This window comes from Ambystoma mexicanum, chromosome 5q, assembly GCF_040938575.1.
Source record: "Ambystoma mexicanum isolate Mex_15411 chromosome 5q, UKY_AmexF1_1, whole genome shotgun sequence".
Lineage (NCBI taxonomy): Eukaryota > Metazoa > Chordata > Amphibia > Caudata > Ambystomatidae > Ambystoma > Ambystoma mexicanum.
In genome coordinates this window covers 1,324,176,838-1,324,202,543 of record NC_090933.1, presented here as the reverse complement: position 1 = coordinate 1,324,202,543, position 25,706 = coordinate 1,324,176,838, and the positions used below count along the sequence as shown (strand labels likewise).

Here is a 25,706-nt window from a genome sequence, read left to right as displayed (position 1 = left end):
AGTTCAGCCGTGTTGTTGGATACACCAAAAACCTGTGCCTGAATGTGGGCTCTTTTCTTGGCACGGATGGAGAGACTGTATTGCCTTTGGAGCAGACGGCAGGCCAGTTTGTCAGAGGATGAGCCTGAAGTCTGCCGCTTTTCAGAGTCATGCCAGGTGTTATGCTTAGAGGTAGGTTTCAGGCATATCCTCATGACTGGGGCAAGAATGTGAAGAATATTGGTGATGGAAAGGTGGATGTTGCTGAGAACAAAGTCAGAGGTAGAATCTGAGGTAGTGGGGTAAAGCGGGATGAAGGTGTAAACGACAGCAGCATCTGACACACGTTTCATCGGGCGGATGTTAGTGAACAAGGTTGGTGGTGCTTTTTGAGGGTCGATCAGAGTGCCCAAGGGTCCCAGGTGGGAGGAGAGGAGAAAATGGTCTAACCAGGCGAGAGGAGTGAATAGAGATGGGAGAGAGAGGGGTCAGAGTGTATGGAGACATTCAGAGTATGTCCAGCTGAGTGGGTTGGCCCAGAAGGGAGAATGGAGGGGAAAAGGAGGTGCAGAGGTCTGTGAACCGAGTGGATGTTGAAATCACCCACGAGCAGGAGGTTGGATGTGGTGGCAAGTAATGAAGAGCAGAAATCAGCCCATTCAGAGAGGAACAGGGTGGTGGCATCTGGAGGCCGGTAAATGGTAGCAATGGTCAGGGTGGAGATGGTAGAGATGACCAACCTGCAAACCAGGCTTTCAAAGGAAGAGTTGGGTAAGATGAAAGCAGGAACCCACTTAGGGAAAATTAAGGCAAACCCCTGCCAGTGCAGTGAGCTCGAAGCTTGGAGATGATTTTGAAGCTGTCGGGGAGGAGGGAGTCGAAAGCAGCGACTGAGCTGGCATTGAATCATGTCTCGGTAAGAGCGAGAATGTCTAGGTCAATGTCTTCAATGTCTTCAAGAAGGAGGCAGATGTCGGCGGAGTAATTGTTGGCTGAGCGGGCATTAAGAATCGCCAGATGGAGTAGGTCTCTGCTTTTGATGGTTTTCTGAGGTGGTGTACAGGGGTGTGATATACCAGTCAGAGGAGGGAGAGAGGGAGGGGGAGAAGCAGGAGAGGGAAGGAAGTTAGAGAGAGGCAGGATCTGGTCAAAGAGAAGGAGGTTGGGTTGTAAGCCCTGAACCAGGATAGTACCTGTGTGATGGACATTAACGAAGCAACGTGAGAATGAGATGCCAGCCAAGTTGACTTCCCACTTGGTGCCACCGTAAATGGTAGAGGATTTGGAAGGAGAGAGAGTGGAGATGAGATGAGTGGTCCATAGACCTGGAGAGGGAATAGAGAAACGGATATCAGTGAAAACCTCTCTGGGGTAAGGGCTGACATGGGTGTCTGCGATGGGAAGTCAAGGGTTTGCACTCAAGATGTCTTTTTTGTGTGTTGTCTACCGGACTTCATAAGAGAGAGAGGGAATGGGTGATAGTGTAGCAGTTAGACAAAATAGGAGAGATGGAGAGAGCCGTAGGAGGGGGAGAGGTTAGTAGAGGAATGAAAGGAGAATGGATGCACCGCACAGTTCTAGCTTAACTCACCAGGTAGCAGAGTGAAAGTCACAAAGCCATGAATGCCATCCAGAAAGGAATAAATAAGAGGTGCACAGATGTAAAAAGTTCACACAGCCTAAAATCGATTTTTTTAAAGAGGTACAGAGGCAGTGTGATGAGAAGTAGACCAGTAGAGGCAAAGCGGGCAGAGTACAATGCAGAGTAAAAAGGTTCAGTAGGATTGGTGGAGGTGGTAATGATGGAGTTCAGCCATCACTCACTTCTAGTAATGCGGGGAGTGTAATGTCCAAGGATCAAGTCTAGAGGCCGAGGCATATTTTGTGAGGGAAATCCAGGCCCGGACAGGGACAGACACTATTGGCACAGACAATGTTATTGTCCACTACCACATCCTCCGCATCTGCTCCTACCACCACTAGGGACACTCCAGTGGGCCACCACGTCCCGCAAGCAACCTTGGAGGACATACGCAATACAACAGACCCCTACCTTTCAAAGGTCACTTTATTGTGCATATACTGCAACGCGGTCCTGTCTAGTGGAGAACATTTGCAAAGTGCTTTTGAGGCTGCACCTGGGACCATGGCAAACACTGCCCCCTACCCAAGTAAGGTGCACCTTACATCTTCTGCTCTCCACGTACAGTTTCTTATCCCTGTGGTTGGTACGCTCTGTCAAATCTCCCTTCCATTGCTGTCTTTTCTGGCATCTCTTATAACAACAGGAAACATGCTACACAGCCAGAAAGTGGGGGAACAAAAAGACTCTTTTCAGAGCCACCTTGCATTGTTCAAAAATAGAACGTCAATTGAAGCATGCATGTTCACATTGCGCTGCGCTTTCTCCATTTGTGGGCCACAGAAGGAAGAACGCAGCCACATCTGCCGCCCTAAGCTGTTCAATCCACAATGAACAATAATAATTTCTGGATGAGGAAGCGTCACCAAACTAGCACAAAAAGGACCCACATCGACGCACTCCATTCCACGTATTCCTGACCAGTGCACAGCAACATTATCGAAACCAAGGTGTGCTGCTACTGCACAACGCTCTGCGTAAAGTTGTACCTAATGTATCCACGAGTTGCCCAACAGCCATATAGTCTGCCTACTTAACGGCACACCCGTCCCCATAGCCATGTCCACTCCTATTGGCAAACAAACGCTCTGGCACAATCTGTTCCTACACACCACACTCACAAATTCATATTGACCAATCCCAACTCCTGCATAGCCCATTTCCATTGCAGCCATCCTCACAATACCCGCATGTAGCACGTGCAGGCCCCCAAAAGGGGTTGATTTTCCCATCATATTGCCACGTGTACGCAGCTAAACAAACACATTTTAAGCGTAATAAAAAATCGGCATCTTCGTAGAAGTTATGGAAAGTGTTTATTTCTAATTTTGCTAAAGGGACGTGTCAAGAAACACCTTCTTCTGTGCTCCTTGTTCTGGGTTGCTCTCGGCTTGTGCTCCGTATATTACTACATGTGTGTCTGCAGCGTACATAGTATAAACGGCAACAGATTACTAATTGCAATAGAGGAAACAAAAATTCACTTCCAATAACAAACATCACACTACAAGCACTAACATTATCATGGCCACAAAACAACATCCTACCATGGAACACAAAAGCATACATACAAGTGAATCACTCAACCGTAGTCTCATTTCCATACCAAGCACATTATGAAAAACGGCATTTAGCTTGTGCGATTTCCCCTATTACCGCGAGGACCGCGGCCCAGTAGAGCAGGTCAAGTCCTTCTTCCCTTTCAAGTAGTCTTTCAGCAGCACTCCCTGATTGGCTACTGTTAAAGTATTATGCACGCATACACCAATTACAACCAAGAACTGTGCATTTAATTCTATCACATTTTATGAACAGTGCATAACAGCCGTTACTCACGCAGAGGTGACATATCTTATAAATCAAAAGCACCTCCACGAGAAAGTACGGGTCAACGATCTACACTTTCTGCACCCACAAACATCAACATCACTACTCATCAGCACATCCAGTAGGTATTACTATTTTTTCTATAGTACAGTGCCAACTTTGTTATACATCCGCATACCTCTCAAATCACACGCTTTTGGCGGGTGTCACCCGCCACTTATGCACTTGTCTCACAAGCCAAGCTCCCTAAACGCCCCTAACAGTCAAGGGGCTTTCACATGCCAATTACAAAATCAGTTGTTTTCACCCGCCCAAGGGCCATGAAAGGTTGAGAACTATGCATGATGCATAGCAACAGAGTACCTAGGTATAAATCTCCATGACGTACTCATAATTTGTATTGTTGTGCCTCCCATCACATACCATTAAATTGCTCCTACAGTGGTAGGTGGTGGCAAAGGTTCCATTTGACCACAACATGCATTGGTAGACGAAAAAGGATACTGTGTTCTTTTGTTCCGTCTTTTTTACAATTGTTTGCCCCATTACACCACCTTCTAGCAAATTTTGACAAATCGCAAACACAACTATCAGGCAGCCTTTCTGACCAAACTAGGCAAAGTGCATACATTTCAAGCATAACAACAGTTTCCACCTGTACGTCATACATAACAACAGCAGTTAAGCAATAAAAAAAGTTATCGCCACGTTCAAAACAGTAACATATGTAAATGTGCATAATGAAATGAAAACCCCTAAGCAATACCTGCACTCAGGTACTAAGCATACATATGCACAGAACTGCATGCAAATGGACGCCCAAAAACATTGTACTTTCCACTCTGTACATCTTTCCGCACCTTTGTCTCATCCTCCCACATTGCACAGTACTGCATTTGTCAAGTAACTAGGCCTACACTAATACGCACACGTTTTTCATAACCTGTGATACACTAAACTCCCAAGTAGCCCACCTACTCCCTTAACAAACATACTTATACTCCCAACCACCCTTCATATTGTACACCTTCCATTTATACAAACACACTTTCTCTTCCTGCCAAGACATTCCTCTACAGTTCTCAAGAATGTAATTTACAAATGTAAGCACTATGTCATTAGCCAACATATGTTCTTACCGTCTTCTTATACAGGAGCAGTACCCAACTTTCTCTGGGAAGCTACAGGAGTGTACACTTCAAACTACAGCCTAGAAGACACCTACTCTCTGCAATCAACAAAGTAAGTCCAATACCAGCATACTCTTGTATGTCTTACTAAACCAGTGCTCTAATGTTGTACTGTAGCTTATACATGTATGCCCATTCAGCAGTATGTACTTCATTGTTACTTATCACATCTCTACAGGTGCTAAGTGTTTCTTATGTCGCCACCATTACAATAATACCCACATCCTAACATAGTGTCCCCAACCTAACCTTACACACCACTTCACAGCCACACACTTGCACTTAAATAGTTGCCTACCCTCCCATTCACCCACTGATGCACATTGCACACATATGCATGTCAAAATGTGAACACCCACACTTTCCTTTCTTCGCCAACAACTACTACACAATGTCTACCAAATGGCTATTCTGTAGAAAGCAATGCAGAAAGAGAGCCATGCAACCTACACACACAGAAAGCAGCCATCCACTGCAGACTCAACCTAAACAGAAAGGTGCAGGAGAAGAGTTTATTCAGTCATTATGGAAAACAAATCCATCTACCAGTAAAGACAGTGTAGGTGATCTGGCAAAATGTGAGAATGTACAGGAAATCACAAAATACAGTCCAACACAGACTACTCCTAAAAGAGCACATACAAATGGTTGTGTAATCACAAGCAAGCATTCAAAAAAACTTATTTTACATAAAATGTTCCACCACACAGTCCTTCAGAACCTTACAAGTAGAGAACAGAAACCATGCTCAACCCTCTAAATCTACCACAGAAAAGTCTTCCTAGAAGCTCTTGTAGACAGTGCTATAAGTGTGAAGCGGACATTGTTTATAGTAACTTTGAAGAGAATGAAACCACTAACAAGATTAAAAGGTAAATTGCAAGCACTACTTCGAAACAAATGCAATGCCACCATAGATACCTTTGGCCACATATGTACAGGTGAGTGGAGTCACACCACCAACACAGAGCCATACTTCAATGAAGAATCCTACAAACAACAACTAACTAAACAAATTGCCTTACATCAGAGTGGACAGGGTATGAACAGATAGCCAATGCCATAATAGAAGAGGAAACACTTCTTTCAGAAATATCTCCATCAAACTTAGATGGCACTCGCCAATCCACCAAACCAACATACCTCACCTACAAATGGCCTTGCACACCAATGTGCAATGTTCGCCCATGCCTATTCAAAAAATTAGCAGCAATTCCTATGTTATGGAGTTGCCCACACATTAAAACGGGTCCCCATTTCCAAAACATGTCTGCTACACAACTACTTCAAAAGGTGCAAGAAAAGGACAAAGTATTCCAAACTAGTGTTACAAATATCTTGGCAAACATGCCTGGTATGAAAGAGTACTGGTTCAGACGGCACGCAGATGTACAGTGTATTCTACACAACTTTGGCCCACCCACATGGTTTGTCACTTTAAGTTGTGCTGAGTATGCATGGGAAGACTACGCATAGCAAACACAAAACAGGTATAGACATGAAAACACCAGGAGAGCTGTGCTCTCTCGATCCAGTAAATGTTTCACGCTACTTTTATCATTGCTTCCTTGCGATGCGGCACTTCATTTGCAATAAAAGACTTCCTCCCTCGGAGAAGAAGAACACTTATTTTGGAGAAAAGAATATCAAGCCAGAGGAACACCACACATTCACATGCTTTTGTGGATTAAAAATGCTGATAAATTTGGCGAGGAGAGTGATGAAACAGTTTTGCAGTTCATTCACAAATATGTCACTTTAGAAATCCCTCCGGAAAGTACACATAGTGACCTACGAGCACAGATTTTGCAACACTCATCCCCTTTGCATACTCATCCCCCCTGCACACTCATTCCCTCTGCACACTCATTCCCTCTGCACACTCTTTCCCTCTGCACACACATTCCCTCTGCACACTCATTCCCTCTGCACACTCTTTCCCTCTGCACACTCATTCCCTCTGCACACTCATTCCCTCTGAACACTCATCTCCTCTGCACGCTCATCCGCTTTACGCACTTGTCTGCTCCATGCACTCATTCCCTCTCTGCACTCATCTGCTTTAAGTATTTGTGTTTTTCACGCATCCAGCAGCAATATCCTGTTCTGTATATTCATCTCATACACTCATCTGTTCTATACCTTCATCTGCTCTGCACGGTCATCTTCTCTATATACTCAACTGGTCCATACATCCAGTCGCTCCATACACCCATGCGCTGCATATACGCATGCGCTCCATACACCCATCCGCTCCATACACCCATCCGCTCCATACACCCATCCGCTCCATACACCCATCTGCTCCATACACCCATCCACTCGATACACCCATCCACTCGATACACCCATCCGCTCCATACACCCATCCGCTCCATACACCAATCCGCTCCATACACCCATCCGCTCCATACACCGATCCGCTCCGTACACCCTCCGCTCCATACACCATCCGCTACATACACCCATCCACACCATACAACCTCCGCTCCATACACCCTCTGCTCCATACACCCTCCGCTCCATACACCCTCCGCTCCATACTCCATCCGCTCCATACACCATCCGCTCCATACACCATCCGCTCCATACACCATCCGCTCGATACATCATCCGCTCCATGCACCCATCCGCTCCATACACACATCCACCCCATACACACATCCGACACATACACTCATCATTACTATACACACATCCATCATATACACTCTTCCGCCTTATACACTCATTCTGCTCTATCCACTTATTTCGCTCTATACACCCATCCGCTCCATACACCCATCTGCTCAATACACCCATCCGCTCCATACACCCATCCACTCCATACACCCATCCGCTCCATACACCGATCCGCTCTGTATACCCATCCGCTCCATACACCCATCCGCTCCATACACCGATCCGCTCTGTACACCCTCCGCTCCATACACCATCCGCTCCATACACCCATCCGCACCATACAACCTCCGCTCCATACACCCTCTGCTCCATACACCCTCCGCTCCATACACACTCCGCTCCATACACCATCCGCTCCATACACCATCCGCTCAATACATCATCCACTCCATACACCCATCCGCTCCATACACACATCCGCCCCATACACACATCCGACACATACACTCATCATTCCTATACACACATCCATCATATACACTCTTCCGCCTTACACACTCATCCTGCTCTATCCACTAATTTCGCTCTATATCCTCATTTCGCTCCATACACTCATGAGCTCTATAGACCCAACCGTTCTATACATTCATCTGCTCCGGCTATATACACACTCTCTGCTTTTCCATATTCATCCGCTATCCACAAATGTGCGCTCTACATACTCATCCGCTCCACATACTCATTTGTTCTACACACTCATCCGGTTTACGCTCATCCGTTCTGCACATTCATCAGGCTTACGTATTTCTGCGTTCTACTCGCTTCACTGTGTTTACGCACTCATCCATGCTAGATGCTCGGCCGCTCAACACACTCATCGGCTAAATATGTTTATCCATTCTATACACTCATCCGATCTACATTTTCATTCAATTTCCACATTCCTTTCGAACTATATAGTTATCTGTTCTTCCATTCATGCATTCATCCACTCAGTGCATCTGCTTCACCTGCTTCATTTATTCTAATTATTTCATCCACGCCATTCACTTTGTTCACTCGTCATGCATTCTGTCTATTTCAGGAGTTTAAATCTCGTTACTGATTCCGTGAGGTTTACTCTTATTAACCATTTCACTGCTTTGATCTACTTTATTTGTTAAATCTGGTTGTCCTTCTAGATTATATTGGGGATTATTGGGGTATCCAGTCAAATGGTCGACATACAAATGTTCAACAGGACAAATGGTTGACACAATTTGGTCGACAGGTGAAATGGTCGAATTTCTTTTTCATTTATATATATGTTTTTTAGGTTTTCGTTTAGGGGAAAAAAGGGGTTTTTAGCCGAAAAAAGGCCCTCCCCAAAAAAAAAAATGTGAAAAAACCAACAGAAAAAAAATTCGACCATTTGACCTGTCGACCTTTTGGTGTCAACCATTTGTCCTGTCGACCATTTATTTTCCACCAAATGACCTAGAACCGATTATTGGCTGTTAATTTCTTGCATCAGGTAGTTTGTTGGATTGGTATCATTGGGTTGCTGTTAGTCTTTTTGGGTTATTTGTTACAGGTTGGTTTTTAGGGGAAGAGCCAGGTTTTCAGCAGTTTGCGGAAAGACATTAAATCTCGGTTAGGCGGATGTGGGGTGGGAGTGAGTTCCATAACGAGGGCGCCAAGGCTGAGAATGATGATCCACCTAACCTGACTGAGTTTGTCTTTGGTATGACTAGGAGGCCGGCTGAGCTTGATCTCAGGGTGCGAGGGGGGTGATAGGGTTTTAGCTTGTCTTGAACATATTGAGGCTCGGTTTTATGCAGTGCTCGATGGGAGATGCATAAGGTTTTGAAGGTCACCCTTCGGGCTACTGGGAGCCAGTGCAGCATGTTAAGGGCTGGGGAGATGTGGTCTCTTGGGCCGAGCGCAAGTAGCAATTTGGCAGCCGCATTTTGTGCCCTTTGGAGTTTATTCAGTTGGTACGCGTGGGCTCCAAGGTATAGGGAGTTTGCGTAGTCCAGTCTTGATATAACGATTGATTGGACTGCGGAGAGTCTGTTGGGAAAGGAGAGATATGGAAAGATGCGCCTAAGGGTTTTATGGTGGTAGTGGCAGGACTTTGAGACGTTGTTAGAGAGAGTGTTAGATCAGAGTCAAGGGTGCATCCAAGATTTTTCACTGAGTTGGAGGGGGTCAGTGAGTTGCCCATGGTGGATGGCCAGGGTAGCGGGTGCGGAAGACGTTCTGAGTTGCCACTTATCATGATTTCCGTTTTGGAGGGGTTTCAAATTAGCCCAATCCTGCTCCATAAAAAGACCTGTGGCTCTCGAGTCCACCATGGCCAAGGTGGAAATTACGCCTTTCCCGGGTAAGGACAAGCTGATTCGCAGGATCAAAAGTTCTGTTTCAGGAGTCTGTTCAGAGGTTACACTCCTGGGACTTGGTAAAGCCTCCCGTAAGTAGGACCCAACTATGAGCGGGAGCTGTCGTTTCCTGACCTGCGAGGAGGAGCCAATGGGCATACTCTGACCAAATGTTCAATACATGCATAGGTGTTTTTCTCTCCTCCTTTGTCTTTCTTCATTGGTTAGGGGTCCTCGTGTTAACCCTATTTGGATGGGCTCTTCCTTGGCCTTAGATGTCGGGGGAGACGTTACCGGAAGAACACGAGGGGGCAAACTCCTGGACCACGGTCTCTCCAACTTGCGTTCCTGAAAACGATAGTCAAACTGGAGAACAAGTTTCACAAGTTCCTCAAACGAAGCAGGGCACGGTATCCAAGTAAGCTCATCCTTTAGTTCATCGGAGAGATCTCTCCTGAATAGGGTCACACATGCCTCTTCCGGCCAGGCCAGTTGCTGAGCAAGTTGTTTAAAGCGGGTAACATATGTTAAGACATCCAATGTGCCTTGAGTAAAGTCTAACAAGGAATCCTGTTTGGTGTAGGTGAGTTCTGGGCGATCAAAAACACCTGAAAAGGCTTCAATAAAGCCTTTATAGTAGTCCAGGAGTGGGTTACCGGAAACCACGAGAGGCGTAGCCCAGGACAAGGCACTACCGTCCGAATGGGTGATCACAAAACCCACACGAGAGCGGTCAGAGGGAAAGGCTGACTGCCTGAAGGTAAAAGCAACAGTGCAGACGTCCATAAACTCATAACCTGCCTATATTTCTTGGGTTCTCCATTGTACTATGGTCGGACCACAATACTAAGATTGACCCACAGCAGGGTTGCCTTGTGTCAGGACCTGACGGAACACAGCATTTTTCATCTTTAGATTCTGTACCTCCATGAAAAGACCCTGGACGGCGGCCATGAGCTCTTGTACCTGCTCCATGGTCTTCTTCTTCTCTTCTCTTTCTTTTTCTTTGGGTGTTGTCAGGATCAGTCCTTACCTATTTGCTTCTGGAATCCTTTTGTGTGAAGAGGTAAGGCCTGTTCTTCCAGGTATCCACTGTGCAACCCAGTTTGTAGAATACAGGTAAGCACTGTGGCTGCCCTGAGATCCAGGTCCCAGGGAAAAAAAAAACAGAACCGGCGTGGGAAACCAATTTACAGAGTAGAGAATCCAAGTGGCACAATCCCAGGAAGAGTCTTCGAGGATGTGAAAGAAGGCCAAGTAACAGAACTAGCAGAAGGAATCTGCTGCGCAAGTATGAGGAGGGAAGAATGAATCTCCAATAGCGGTGACAGAATAGATCCTACGATGCTCTGAAGCGCAGAGCAAGAGGACCAGCTACCAGGAACTGGAAGGAAGCTGCAAAAGCAAGCAGTAGAGGCCGCGGGAGGAGGGAAGTGAAAGGGAAAACAGTAGGGAGTCCGGGAACAAAGGAGAAAGAGTGGCAGCCGGGCCGCAGGAGGATCCAAGCGCAACCAGGAGTAAATGTGAGGCACCAGGAAACCAGGACAAAATGAGTACAAGGAAAGGAAGAAGCATGGAGGATAAGAGCTCAACACAGTGTACAGCAATGTAGGGCAATTGCAAAGTGCGGCTATTACTGTCTGATACTGTTTTATTTCTGGATGACGGGCAGTCACAGCACGCACGCGTTATGACATAAAAGCGTGTCTGAGGCATCCGGACGCCATCTTGGATCGGGGAAGGAAACGGAACTGCTGTGATAAAGAAACCTTGTCAGACAAGTGCCAGCTGATTGGCCGCATGACACCCGCTTTATGGCAAAATTGTATCCTGTCAGGGGTGAGGAGGCCCGGCTGCCTGCCACTTTGGAGGTGGATGACATTATGGCCAGTCTGGTGGACCGTTCCTCCATTTCGGCTGATGAAGTGGCTGTCAGGGACCCGGTGGCCCAGAAAGTGGATTCTGTGCTCAAAACATCCTACGTAAGGTCCCATCTGGCTTTGCGCTACAGCTCCTTTTGGACTTGCAGAGTCAGTCCGACTTCATTTTGGACCTGTTTTATGATGGTGTTTGGGGTACTGCTATGGCTATAGGCGTTACCATCTCTGGCACACAGCATTTGTGTCTTCGGACTGGAAGGCGGAGGGTGTTAGGGAGAATTCTCATTGGTAAGAGTGTGAGCTTTTCACCACTCTTACTTGTATTTTGCTATGTGTTTTACCTGTTTTTGTGATTGTGGGCTTTGGAGTACACCACTTCAGTAGCCCCCTTCTTCGTGTGTGTCACACAGCACCTTCTGTGCAGGGTTGTCGTGCAGACTTCCCACCGACTCCATTTCTGAGGTGACTACTGTCCCCCAGAAAATGGTAAAGTTTCCATTAACTTTACTTAGTCGAATTTAACCACAGATCCAGTACACACCATCCTACATGGAGTGCTGAAAGGGTGAACTCTTAACTCTTTTTATCTGTACCTCCTAGAGCATTGTTTCACTCTTTTAACATTTAGACATGGCTGGTGGCAGTGGTATCTACCCTAAATGTGTACCGCGGTTATCTTATATAACCGTGGTAATATTGTAGGCTATTGTGTTAGCCTCAAACTTAAACCCGCTTGACCAAATCCTTTTTCGTTTGGCTCTGGTGCAGTTTATTCGCCAATTCTTTTTGTTAAACTCCTTCTTGTGTTTTACTTTGTGCGGCAAACTAGGTTTGCCTTCTTTGTTCACTGTCTTTTGGCGGGCGTCTACCTATAAGCCCTCCTCAAGGCTCCTGGTTGTCTAGGTGAGCTCAATGTGAAGGACGGGTATAGTCACCCCCTGCACAGGGTATCCTAGGAAATTCAAGTAGCACTTTGTCATGATTGACCAGGGTGGTTGTCCGGACTGGACAACCTCCCTGCTGGGTGATTGACAGCCAGGCTGTGTGAATGGAGGTTTTTCGCATAAAAGGTAGGTCTCTTGGGCTGGAAGTCAGAGAGTCGCCACTGGAACTACAAGGAACCGATGAGAAGTGAAGGAGAGGTTGACTGCTGCAACTACCACGTACCGGTGAAGCCCTGCTGCAGTCCTGAGCTATCTACCCTTCAACGACTGAGAGGAGATCCAGTCCAGAGTCATCTTCTACCAGCTCACCTTCTTCAGGCAGAGGTCGCCTTCGTGGTCGAAATCGCTGCACACTGCTGTAGTGGTACGGATAGCCACCTGAAGTCCCTCGCCTGTTTTTAAGGAGCGCAACTTTTATTCATTGTCGCTGCTGCTGGCCTCATCCCTGTGTGGTGCGGACCCCCTCATCGTCCTTCTTCGTGCTGAAGCTGCAGGAAAGCGTGGGTCTGCAGGAAACCAACAGGAACAACTGCTGTGGCACCAGCTTCGTTCTTTGAGAAAGGTACTGTGTCCTGTTCGAGGAATTTTGGGTGAAATCCCAATTTCTCTACTTTAAGGCTTGTCCTTACTTTTCCCTCCTTGTTATAACTTTTGCTTCCGAACATTGACAATATCAAAGTACTCTTGGCAACGTTGAATCGCGAACTGTCCGACTGTGTGATCCTCGACAACAGGCACCCGGTGTCACTTGACTTTGGCTCCAGCCTTTTGATTCTTGAATTCCTGTCTATGTGTGTTCATCGATTCTGTCTGCCTAACCAACATATTGCCTGTGATATTTGCCCCAACTCTCTCTGGGTACTTCGGGTGCTAAGTATGTTTTTTACCCCGGTAGCAGTTCTTACCGCAGATACGCGTTTATCTAGTAGACCGAACTGTCAAAGTGATCACAATTGTATTCACGGTAACGTGTTCTGTTTCGTAACACCGGTCCATTCAAACACAGGGTACTTACCTCGAATAATACTGTACAAAGTGAATTGGTTAGTTGTAGTATATTTTACGTGTGGTTTTTGAATTTATAGAAGTGTTGTGTTGATAACAAATGGTGTAAAAATAAAGGTACTAATATTTTTTTACCTATAAACTTGAGTCAGTGTTTGCTTGAGCCACAGTAATTGTGGTCCCTTTGTGTAATCTCTGCTACTGCTCATATACTCTTGAGATAAGCCTGGCTGCTCCGCTACTGCTACCACTCTAACATAGTGGTACAGGCTTCTACCAAAGGTAAAACTTGTATTGCCACCTGTAGTCTTAATTGTGTGTAGTGGTCACTAAGGGCACTGCACAGGATTCTGCCTAACAGAGGGGTCCCAGAAGCCTGCTGCCTTGAAGCTTCCCTTTGAGGGTCGAAATGTGTTTGGCGATACACTGGAGTCGAAGGTTCACCGGGTCTTTAAGGCAGACAAATTGAGGAAGAAGGTGGCTCCTGCCTCTTCTTGTGCTTTCCGAAATCCTCGCAAGTCTTATGTCCCTTGTCCCCAGACAGACCGTAAGAGGCAGGGTTTCCGGGGTCCTTTCTGTCATCCCATGTCCTCCCCACCAAACCTCAGAAGTCCTGATGCCCAACCTTGGCTGGTGGGGGGATGGGCGTTTAGTTTCTTTATTTATACCGCGTGCCCCTGGGGTAACTGGGCACCGGAGACATAGATGAGGTTACAGCAGAGTATATACATACATACAAGATGATAACAGTAAGTGCATTTGAACGGGTTACATGGTGGTCGGGAGAGAACGCTAGAGTGTCAGATAGCGGTGGAATTCTTGTTGGCGAGCCAGGACTTTGTTTTTGCTCTGAAGGTCCAGCAGGAGGGTTCTGCTCTGAAGGTCCAGAAGGAAGGTTCTGCTCTGAGGTTCAGCGGTATAGCGTTCCATTGTTTAGCGGCCAGGACAGGGAAGCTGGATCCGCCTGCTTTTTTTAGAGAGAATTTGGGGATGGAGAGACAGTGAGAGTACACCGTTCTAGTTGGTCTGGAGGAAGTATGTTTGGCGAACTTGTCTGCAAGGTATTTGGGGGCGTCATTGGAGAGGCTTTTGTGGATGATGACGAGGGATCTTAGGGTGATTCTATCTCGTACAGGGAGCCAATGGGCATTTTGTCTGAAGCTTGAGATGTGTACGTGTCGTGGGATGCTGAGAGCGGCTCTGAGTGCATTATTCTGTAGTACCTGAAGTTTATTCAAATTGCGTTGAGAGGATCCAAGAAAGAGAGTATTGCAGTAGTCCATTTTTGAGAGCACTAGTGCTCTGGCTAAAGTAATGCAACTGGAGGGCGAGAGGAAGGGTTTGCAGGCACTGATGAGCTTATTTGTATAGGCTGTGGAGGAGGCTGTGGCATTCACCTGTTTTTTGAGCGATAGTGTGGAATCTAGATAGACTCCTAGAGGTTTTATTTCTTTGGCCACAGTGATTAGGTTACCGTCTATGTTCATAGATGCGTAACGGGGGTCCAGTTTGTTTAGCCGAGGTTGGGAGCCGACAAGAAGGAGCTCGGTTTTCTCGTCGTTGAGGCATAAGCCATGTTCTGCCATCCAGGCTTGGATCTCCAGGTATAGGTTGTTGATCCGCATGGAATCCTCTTCATAGCAGCCTGATAGGGTGATGGGAACCTGGGTTTCGTCAGCATAGTTGGTGTATCTGACACCCAGGTTGTCAAGGCGGTCGAACAAGAGCTTGGTGAAGATATTGTATAGGGTCGGCGAGACGCACGACCCTTGTGGGACGCCACAGAGGATGGGGATGGGGTGGGCTGATGCCCCCAGAGAGAAGACCCAGGTGGGTCGGTCGGCTAGGAAGGATTGAACCCAGGCAGTCGCCTGGTTAGAGAAAGCAGCTGAAGTCGTCAGATGTTCCGTGAGGATCTGATGGTCGACGAGTTCAAAGGCTGCTGAGAGGTCAAGCAGCAGGAGAATGGCTAATTTGCCCTTATCCTTTGCATCGTCCATCTGGATTTTTAAGTCCAGGAGGGTTGTCTCTGTTCCGTGCCTTGGTCTGAAGCCAGATTGTCTAAGGCCCAGGAGGTTGTTCTCTTCCAGGTGCTTCTGAATTTGTAAATAGGCCACTCCGTCTAAGATCTTTAGGATGTAGGGTACAGTGGTAATTGGCCTGTAGTTGGTTGGGTTATTAGGGTCTAGGTTGTTTTTTAGACGTGGCATGACCCAAGCCTTCTTTAGGCTGCTAGGGACTGAGCTGGATTTGAAGGAGGCGTTAATAAGGGCTGTTGTGAAAGGGACCAGATTGTTGGCACCTTCCTGGATGATGGGAGCTGGGCAGGAGTCCCCTTGGCATCTGGAGGGCTTGAGGCCTTTGATGATGCTTTCCACTTCTTTTGTTGATACTGGGGTAAAGGAGAAGGGGGCATGTGGGAATTTCAGAAGTGGGTGGGGGTGGAGGGTTGTTTTTTTTGGCTAGGTTGAGCTTTTTCTGCTCGATTCTGGATTGAAGCATGGCGATTTTGTCTGCCAAGGCTTTTTGAATCCTCTCACACCAGTCTGCATCTTTCACGCATGTTTCAGAAGGTGTGGAAGGGGACTCGAGTTCCCTAAGGATGGTGAAGAGCTCTTTTGTTTTAGATTTGGCGCTTTCAATTCTGTTGTCATAGGGTCTTTTTTGGCTTTGAGGATAGAGGTTTTGTAAGTGGTGGCAGGTATCGTGAGTAGTGTGTTATTGGCCTGATTAGGAGTTTTTCTCCAAGTGGCTTCTGCCGCCCGTTTGGTGTTCTGGAGGGTTTTAAGCTCCGGGGTGAACCATTTGTTCATGTGGGCTGCTGGTTTAGCTTTTGTGAGTTTGATAGGGGCGATGATACCTACTGCTGATCTGAGTGTTTTATTGTAGAGGTCAGCAAGTTTATCAGCATCTAGGTTGGTGTAGTTTGCGGGAGTGAGGATGTTGTGGATTAGTGGACGAAGGCTTTGTAAGGTGATGTTGCGGTTATTCCTGGTGAGGGTTTGCGGGATAGTAGCTGGAGGGATGTTTGGTTGAGTCATACCTTGGATGGCGAAGTGGATGGCGTGGTGGTCTGACCAGGCAATTGGCTCATGTTTAAGGATGGTTGTGGAGCAGTTGTGGTCCGCTAGCTAGTCCAGGGTTCTGCCCTTGTTGTGAGTTGGAGCTGTGATCCTGAGCTGGAACCCTAGTTGGGAGATGGTATTTTCCTTGGAGAGCGCATTGGCGTCATTGGGATCCCCAAGGACCATGTGAAGGTCTCCCATTAGGATGATTTGAGATCCTATTTTGGTATTGGTGGACAGGAGGTTGGATATCTCTTCCTCAAATGAGGAGAGGGGGCCTGGGGGTCTATAGATGAGATGCAGAAGGACAGTTTGTGTGGCAGTGAGTTGGAGCTTAGCAGACAGGAGTTCGGCAGACAGGAGGCTGGATGGAGGGGTCATTCTGAGGCCAAGGGATTGTTTTGGCGATAAAGGCTACTCCTCCTCCTTTGCCTGGGTCCCTGTCGTTCCTTAGAATTGAGTAGCCTTCTGGAATAGCGAGGGATAGAGCTGGGCCTGCTGCCTGATGCAGCCAAGTTTCGGGAATAGCTAGGAGATCCAGATTGTTAGCAGTGATGAGGTCTGCAATGTGAAGCGCATGGCCAATGATTGGGCATTGATGAGAGCACTTTTGATCGTGGGAGGTTCAGTTATGTTGATGGGGGTTTTATGGGCGTTATCCAGAGTTTGTGTGGTACTGGCTTGAGCTTGGTTGTGACGAGGGTGAGGGGGCTGTTTTTTAGTGAGCGATATGGGAGGTACGAACCGTGAGCAAAGTCTTAGGTTTTTGTCCTTCACTGGGCAGTGCTTCCAGGGTGTGGGAGGAGCAGCAAATCGGCGGATCCATTCTAATCAGCTGAAGGCACAGTTTGCTGGTTAATTTGTTTAGTATCGGCGTACCCCATAGTTGTGGAGTATGTAGGATGGTGGGGTGGGGGTGATTGGGGAGGCGGGGTTGAGGGGAGGGGGGTGTTGTTAGGGTGAAGTAGGGAGAGAGTTACTGAGAGGGTGAGAGTGGGTAAGAAAAGGATTGCCATGAACAATCGGTTTGTGTCCACGAGTATAGTCAAAGTTGGCTAGAGACTAGGCAGTTCATAATAGATACAGTAGGCAATAAGTGGGCTTGAATCACAGTTAGCACAGTTCAAAATAGACACAGTAGGCAATAAGTGGGCTTAAATCACAGTTAGCACAGTTCAAATTAGCAGAAAGCAAATAGTAGGCCTGCTAAAGCAGAATTCAAAATGGGCACTGTTGCAGTTAATACAATTGGATAAAGTAGGCTAGTTCTGGTTTTGACTAGATGAAGTAAACAGTAGCGCATTGGCAGATGCAATAGGTACAGGTAGGCAGGGGTTGTTTAATACTTGGCTAGTAATAATAGAAGAGCATTTGGTGACTAATAGGCACATCATACGTGACCTGGTGGGGTAGGGCAGTTGGGTGTTTTGATATGAGCCCACGCTAGAAGTTAGTCTGGATGAGGGGCTGGATTTCTTAGATGCTCCCGGTGCAAACAGGGGCAAACATATAGTGGCCTTGGGGGGTCGCCGGCTGTTCCGCCTGCAGGTGGAAGTGTTTGTTTAAATAGCAACAAACACACGTTACCTGGCAACGAGGCAGATGCTAAGCCTCGTTTTCAGGCCGCATCGCACCCGACATTTTGAATTTGTGAAATGTCAGCACGTGCGGTCCTGGTGAGGAATATGGGCAATAGCAGCGGTGATCTGCACAGGACGGTGCAGGGTGAAGCCCAGGCAGGGCAGGGGGCGAATCCCTGATGCTTTCCTCGGGTCGCTGCAGATGGTCACACGGTTCTTGGATGGTGCAGCACATGAGGCAGTGGGGCGGCTGGGCTCCTCAGTAGATGTGGGGGCTCCAACCCTCTCCGCAGTTGGGGGCACTGTAATGTTTGTCTCACTTTTCTCAGATCTGGGACCGATTGGCCTCTGACTCCTGGGCCTGTTGCATGGGTTCACCTGGGGTACCAGCTGAACTTTGTTTCTCCTCCTCCGGAGTCTTTCTCCGTGTGACTCCTTTGCCCAGGGACGTTCGTCGCCAGTTGGCCTTGCACTCTGCTCTCCAGGACTCTCCATGAAACGGCCACCTTCATGGTTCCATCGAGCCGGCGGGGGTCAGGCTTCTATTCCCGGTTATCTATGCTGCCCAAGCCAGAGGGGGGTCCCCTTTTGCCTCATCATCCACCTTTGGAGCCTGAATACCTTTGTGCGGCCTCGATGCTTCAAGAGGGAAACCATGCAGTCCCTCATCCAGCTCCTGATGGCCAGCATCTACCGGCTCCAGGCTCTTCTCAGGCATATCTTCCGCAGGCCTCGGGCTATGTCGAGGGAGCGTTTGTGTCTCTGGGGTCACATGGCTTCCTGTGGATTTGCATGTGCCCTTGGCCCCTGCCTTGCCGCTCATTCTTACCACTGACGCCAGTGGCCTGGGCTGGGGGGGGGATTCTACTGGAATTGACTCATCAGGCACAATGGTCTCTTCTGGATGTGGGGAGGTGCTCCAATTGGAAGGAGTTGGCTGCTGTTCAGCGGGACTTGGTGATCTTCCGGGTTTCGGTCCAGGAGCAGGATGTTCTGGTTCGGGCAGACAATACCGCTGCTCTGGCTTATATAAAAAATCAGGGAGGCACAGGATCTTGCTCCAAGGAAGACCTGGCCTTGTTCATCAGGACACCTGGTCTCCTTGTGGGCTTTACATATCCGGGAGTGGATAATGTGACTGCAGACCATCTCAGCTGGGTGTTTTCCGGTCTTGGGAGAGTTGTCCCTTTGGCCGAGGTTTTTCTGCAGGTGTGTCAGAGTTTCGGTCATCCCTGGTTGTAGCTCTTTGCCTCCCCCTGCAATGCTCAGCTTCCCTGGTTTTGTTCCCGGACTCCGTCCACAGGGGCCTGAGGGGTGGATGCTCTTTCCTTGGCCTAGCATCCGGAACTTCTTTGTGCCTTTCCACCTATCTCTCTGGTTCTGAGGGTAATCAGCAGGATCAAGATGTGTTAGGGGATGTTTATCCTGGTGGTCCCTTACTGGACTTGGTGGGGGTGGTTATGTTGTCTTCTAGAGTGGCAATTGGCTCCTCCGTGGATCCATACATGCCAACATTCTGTGACCAAAAATCTGTAGGAATCTTTAAGTTTCAAAAAATATTGAAAAAAATCTGCATTTGTTGCCACTAAATCGGTAGGCGGTAGGACTGCTTAAAAAGCAGTATCCTACCGCCTAAATCGGTAGGGTTGGCAAGTATGTAGCAGGTGCCGGAGAGAGTGGCGCTGCGTTGTGCAGCTACGCTGAAGAAATAGCATATTGCACTTGCAGGCAGGTGGAAATGGCGAGACTCGCGCAGGTGGTTTCCCCCCGGCTCCTGGCACAAGTTCACACCTGCCAGAACTCATTAGGAGGAGTGGCTCACCATTGCTTCAGCGGCTCGCCCCAGCGTGTAGATGACTGGCACCGGGGAGCTGAGGTACAGTGAACCATGTGGCTGTTGATCTCCTGAAGTGCTGGAGCGGCTCTCACGGGCACCTCTGACAGTCTGGGGAGGTTGCACTGGCGCATTGGTCTGCTACCTGCTTCCAGTAAGAACACACCATTATAAAAGCAGCAGCTTGGGCACATCCCCACTGAAGAACGTTCCTCGGATTCTGTGTACTTTCTCACCCTGCAACCATGGCTGAACAGGCTGCTAAATCCAGGCCAAAAAAATAAATAATCATGTTTGACATCACATCAAGAGTCACATATAAGAATGTCCCCAACTGGCATCGAGATCTCGTACAAGTCTGTGAAAACATCCCCATTGTGCTCTGTGGCAACAAAGTGGATATTAAAGACAGGATGGTGAAGGCGAAATCCATAGTCTTTCACAGGAAGAAGAATCTCCAGTACTACGATATTTCTGCCAAGAATAACTACAACTTTGAAAAACCCTTTCTGTGGCTTGCAAGAAAGCTAATTGGTGATCCCAACGTGGAGTTTGTAGCAATGCCTGCCCTCGCACCCCCTGAAGTTGTTATGGACCCATCATTGGCAGCACAGTATGAACAAGATTTACAGATTGCCCAAACCACTGCACTGCCAGATGAAGACGACAATCTGTGAGGGAGAGCGGCTGGAGCCCAGCGTCAGAAGTCTAGTTGTATAGGCAACTGTCCTGTGATGTCGATGGTGCAGCGTGTTTGCCACTTTATAATCTAGCTGAGCAGAACATGTGCCTAATCTTTGGGATGCTGAAGGAGATGAATGGGCTTCGGAGTGAATGTGGCAGTAAAATGTATTCCTTCATATTTTGGACCTGCGTATTTAGCTGTTTTGGACTCCAATTACTTTACCCCTCAAGTTTCAAATCTAATTTAAAGACTGCTACAGTCACATCACTTCAGTGGTGAACCCTGTTTGTTACTGTCATTCCCGTTCCTGGCTGGCAAGGATGTGCTGGTGTTTCCTACTATGAATGTAACTAATAAACCCTTATAACTTACCTGCGGGCTCAGGTGTGTTGATGACAGGTTCACCTTGTTATACTGGTGACGAGGATGGGATCCTATCGTGGAGAGGACAGTAGCTGATCAGGACACTGCCCTCCAAGTGTCCACATCCTGGGAAGCAGTCCAGCTGTGCAACCCTGGAGTCCGGACCAGAGTTGCAGCCCAGCAGGCTGGTTGGTGCTGGAGCGAGTATGAGGTTCCTTTGAAGTTGGAGCCTGGTTCCGGTATTCAAGGAGGTACCGGCGTAATTTTGGCTTCACGTCCAGTGTTTTTTTACATCTGCCGAAGTGGAGGCCTGTGAGGTTACGGTGTCTCCAGGTCCAGCAGCTGGAGCGTGGCCTCTGTGGAAGACCACTGTGAATGTTAAAGCGGAGCATCGTGTTTGGGAGGTGTCGCCTCCCCACATTCTCGTATCTTTCCGAGACAGCGGGGCAAGGTCGAATATTGCCCCGTAGTCCGGTATTGGTGAGATGCCGGGCGAGGAAGGACCACTGTGAGGAGCAGATTGATTCTGGGATTGTCAACGGAGTCTGTGTTGGCCGCCGTGGAAGGTCCGGTAATGGAGGTCTCCGGCTGCCGGGGTCTGTGTACTGACGCCAGGCATTCCATCCGCAGGAGAAGTGAACCCTGCGGTGTTGTTTTTGAAATGATGTTTCTTTGTGATTTCGGAACGTTCCTGTATGGTGTGCTGGAGCACAGAAGGATTCTGGAATGCTCTACGTGCCGCGTACGCAGACAACGTAATGACAGCCTCGTTCCTGGGTCCGGAAGTAAGTTGGAACGTCCAGCGTCCGTGGTGAGCATTGATTGTGTTGTGGTCCATGGGCAGCGATTTTGTGAAGAGCGCTTTGTCACTATGGATTGTTATGTGCTTGCTAATGGCTGCAACTTGGATTTACTTCGGGAGTACGGCACTGGAGCGTCTCCTCAGGACATGTGTCTGCCGGGTGGAGGACAGTACATCTTACTTCAGTGCGGGGGCACTGTGCAGCCTGACGGAAGGAGGACGTTTTGATTTGTGCTGGAACTTGGATTAGCAGTAAGGGCAGTGTGTGATGTCATGTGTACTTGTTGTGGCCTGCTCATTGTTAGCTCATTATCATGTGTCGGGCCAGTATGGTGAGAATGTACATGTTGTGGCCTCATAAAAAAAAAATTCTAATGGTACAGTTGCTTTACAGTTTGTTTTAAACTGCTTTTGTGCTTAACATGTTTTTCATGCAGGTGGGACTGGTCAGATCTGGGGACGGGGGTCGTTCTTTTCCCCCCTTTTTGCTTATAATTAATTGGGTTCCGTATTACGGCTTCATTGCTGGAACTTGTGGGAGGGGAGTGTCCGTGCCTTTCGGATTTGCCCACCTTTGCTACTTTCGTTGCTGACATTCCATGGATTAACGGAAGAGTACAAAAAAAAAAAATGCAAGAATGTTATTGTAGCATTGGATTTTAATTGCTATGTGTTTGAGATGGGCGGTTTTTCCGTTCCGTAACTTGTGGGAGACATTGACTGATCTCTTTTGACCTGGGTTTCGTACTGGCCGATATACTTTGGATCTTGTTTAACTAACGTGTTTTTTTTTTTTGCACCATTTCAAAGATTCGTTTTCTTAAGCAGTGAGGGTTCACACTGTAGTTGTTTGCCAGTGTGCGAAGAAACCTACAATTATTATGTGTCATGTCTTTTTGGAGCATTGCATTTATTTAAGAGCTCTGTTGATATTTCATTTGTAATGCTACAGTTGTTTTACAATTTGTGTGTCTTTTGTTGTGGTGTGAGTCTGGGTGTGAGTGCGCATGTAGGTTGTGCGCGTCTGGTGGTGCCTGTTGTAGTAGCCACCTTGGTAGCCTAGTAGGTGCTAGGGGTCCCATTTCAAGGCGATGCGTGTGTCATTTTGCACCTTGTTAATAGTTTGTCCATTGTGGTAGCCTGGCGGGTGCTGGGGTCTCACATTAGGGGATGGTGTAGCGTGTTTGGCTGGGACCAAGGGTTCCGTGGGTGCAGTGGTGTTCTGTACTTGGCAGGGACTAGGGGTCCCATGGGTGTAGAGGTGTGTCACTTTCGGCAGGGACTAGGGGTCCCGGGGTGTAGTCGGGTTATGTTTTTGGCAGGGACTAGGGGTCCCCTGGGTGTATAGGTGTTTCGTTTTGACAGGGACGCGGGGTTCCTTGGGAGTAGCAGTATTGTGTTAGGGACTTTGGTTCCTGTGTGCTAAGTGTGGTGAGTTTTCACAGGGATTAGATTTGCAATGTATTTTCTGGTTGGGTTCTGGTCAGAGTTATAGTGTTCCCTGGTTTTAGGGAGTCTTTTTTTTTAGAACTGATGTGTTGGTTGTGCTTCTTGTTGCTCATTTGTGTTGGGTTAGTCCCCGGTGGTTGCTTTTTTTAGTTGGGTTAGTGCCTGGGGGTGGCAGCCCTGGTGCCCTGGGGTGGCGGACAAGGGTGGAAGGTTGTTGGTGCACTGAGGGGTTTTTGGTTGTTAGAGGTGTATCCGTTTTAGGGGGCGCTGGGGTGTGGCAGGCCCTAGGCTTCAAGGGGCAGCTTTAGGCAGGTGGAGTTCTTGTTTTTGTTTTGTTCCTCGATATGTATTCCAGTTCAGTTGAGGGGAGGTGCAGCCCTTAATTCATGTCGGTGGGTTCCTCTGTTGTCAGTGGTTTGGTGGACAAGGAGAGTTGTAGTATTTGTAGGGTGGATTTGTGTTCCATTTATTTGGAGTAATTGTGCAAGGTTATGTTTCCACCTGTTCCATACTTTGGGTTTTATTAGTGGGGAGATAGTTTCAATGGTGTCAGTGTTTTTCTGAACCTTTATGGTAGCTTAGAGCTTTTGTGCTCTGTTGTGGGCCTTGATTTGTGAATGGGCTTCATGTGGACCGTTTCCTGGGGTTGGGTCTTGTGTTCATGTGAGCTTGGGTGTTGCTGGGCAGGTACATGGTGGCCACGCATATTTGTATAGGTATTGTGTTGGATGGTAGTTGTGCATGAGAAGGATCAGTACTTTACAATGTTGGTGTGTCCTTTAATTGAATTAAGAGAGGGAGAAGTGTTATAATGAGAGTTTCCTCTCATGTGTCTTCCCTGCAGTGGTGATGTCAGTGGAATGTGGTGAGGTCACTGTGCTGAGAGTGTTGTGATCTGAGTGTATGTTCCATGGGTGACAGTTGGAGATAGAGAGCTGGCTGGTAAGGATGTGCCGGTGTTTCCTACTATGAATGTAACTAATAAACCCTTATAACTTACCTGCTGGCTCAGGTGTGTTGATGACGGGTTCACCTTGTTACACACTGCCAGATGAAGACGACAATCTGTGAGGGAGAGCGGCTGGAGCCCAGCGTCAGAAGTCTAGTTGTATAGGCAACTGTCCTGTGATGTCGATGGTGCAGCGTGTTTGCCACTTTATTATCTAGCTGAGCAGAACATGTGCCTAATCTTTGGGATGCAGAAGGAGATGAATGGGCTTCGGAGTGAATGTGGCGGTAAAATGTATTCCTTCATATTTTGGACCTGCGTATTTAGCTGTTTTGGACTGCAATTACTTTAGCCCTCAAGTTTCAAATCTAATTTGAAGACTGCTACAGTCACATCACTTCAGTGGTGAACCCTGTTTGTTACTGTCATTCCCGTTCCTTTTTTCGTTTAGACCATAATAAAGTTGTATTTCAAATACCTAAGCAAGTGAACTTTTATACACTGTAAGTACTTCTTTTAAGGATGCAGTTCTTGAGGAACCACCAGTACTGTTTTCTGTTTGTTTTAATTTATTTTCTGGTTCTGTGGCACTGTAAAGACACTCGTGCATTACCTGTGTATTGAACATGCTACTTGAAAGGGCTTGTTGCTCTGCTGGTTAGTGTGAAGGTGACTCCGTGTTGGCCGGTTAAACCATGCTGAAATGTTGCTCTTGTCTGTAGCTGCAGATGTTAACTCTTTGACAAGTCATTCCTACTCCTGTCTGTCTTTTGGACCTCCGCTAGGAAAAGGGTCACCTCGAGATACTATATAGCAGTATAAAACATTACTGTTGGTGCTATCCTTGCTGGTGCAACCGCTGGCTTTGGTATCTTTGGACCATAGCATACAAGTTGCAGCTGGTTCATACGTGTCCAGACGGATGCCACTTTTAACACGCCAATTCTAGCTTTTCATTTTGATTGGTTTGGCAAAATGATAATTTGGGTGCTTTCAGCTGTCATCTGGGGTGTGTACAGAGATGGAATATTGAGCAAAATAGATTGCGTTGTGAATGGTTTGTAATATGGGAATTAAAATGTTGGAGAGCTTGGACTCACACGGACCCAATGTCCACATATTGGCTAATAAAATATTTAAAACCCATAAAAAAAAGTTTTTTTTTTTTTTTACAAAAATCGGTATTTGTTGCCACTAAATCGGTAGTCGGTAGGACTGCTTAAAAAGCGGATCCTACCGCCTAAATCGGTAGGGTTGGCAAGTATGTGGATCTTGCCCAGTTGGCCATCTCCCATGAGGGTGGCCGGTTCCCCCTTTTGTCTCATCCGTTGGCGGTCTGGAAACTGAGAGGAGGGGTCTGCAAGCGTTAGGCCTTTCTGCAGATGTTGCTGGGATGGTCCAGAGGGCACATCGGTCCTCTACCCTTAATTCTTACATCCGTTATTGGACCAATTTTCTGTCCTGGTGTTCTCCGAGGTGTGTTCAGGCTCTGGTCTGTGGGCTTCCTGACATTTTGCCTTTTCTCCAGGA

At 47.5% G+C, this 25,706-nt stretch overlaps 1 protein-coding gene and 1 pseudogene across 1 annotated transcript in view; one reads left to right on the top strand and one right to left on the bottom strand.

The window, feature by feature from the left end:
• The window catches only part of LOC138498512 (zinc finger protein 615-like), a 1,154,252-nt gene that overhangs the window by 499,798 nt on the left and 628,748 nt on the right, over positions 1-25,706 (bottom strand). The gene's annotated exons all lie outside the window — the stretch shown is intronic.
• LOC138498519 (GTP-binding nuclear protein Ran pseudogene) lies at positions 20,219-20,918 on the top strand (annotated as a pseudogene).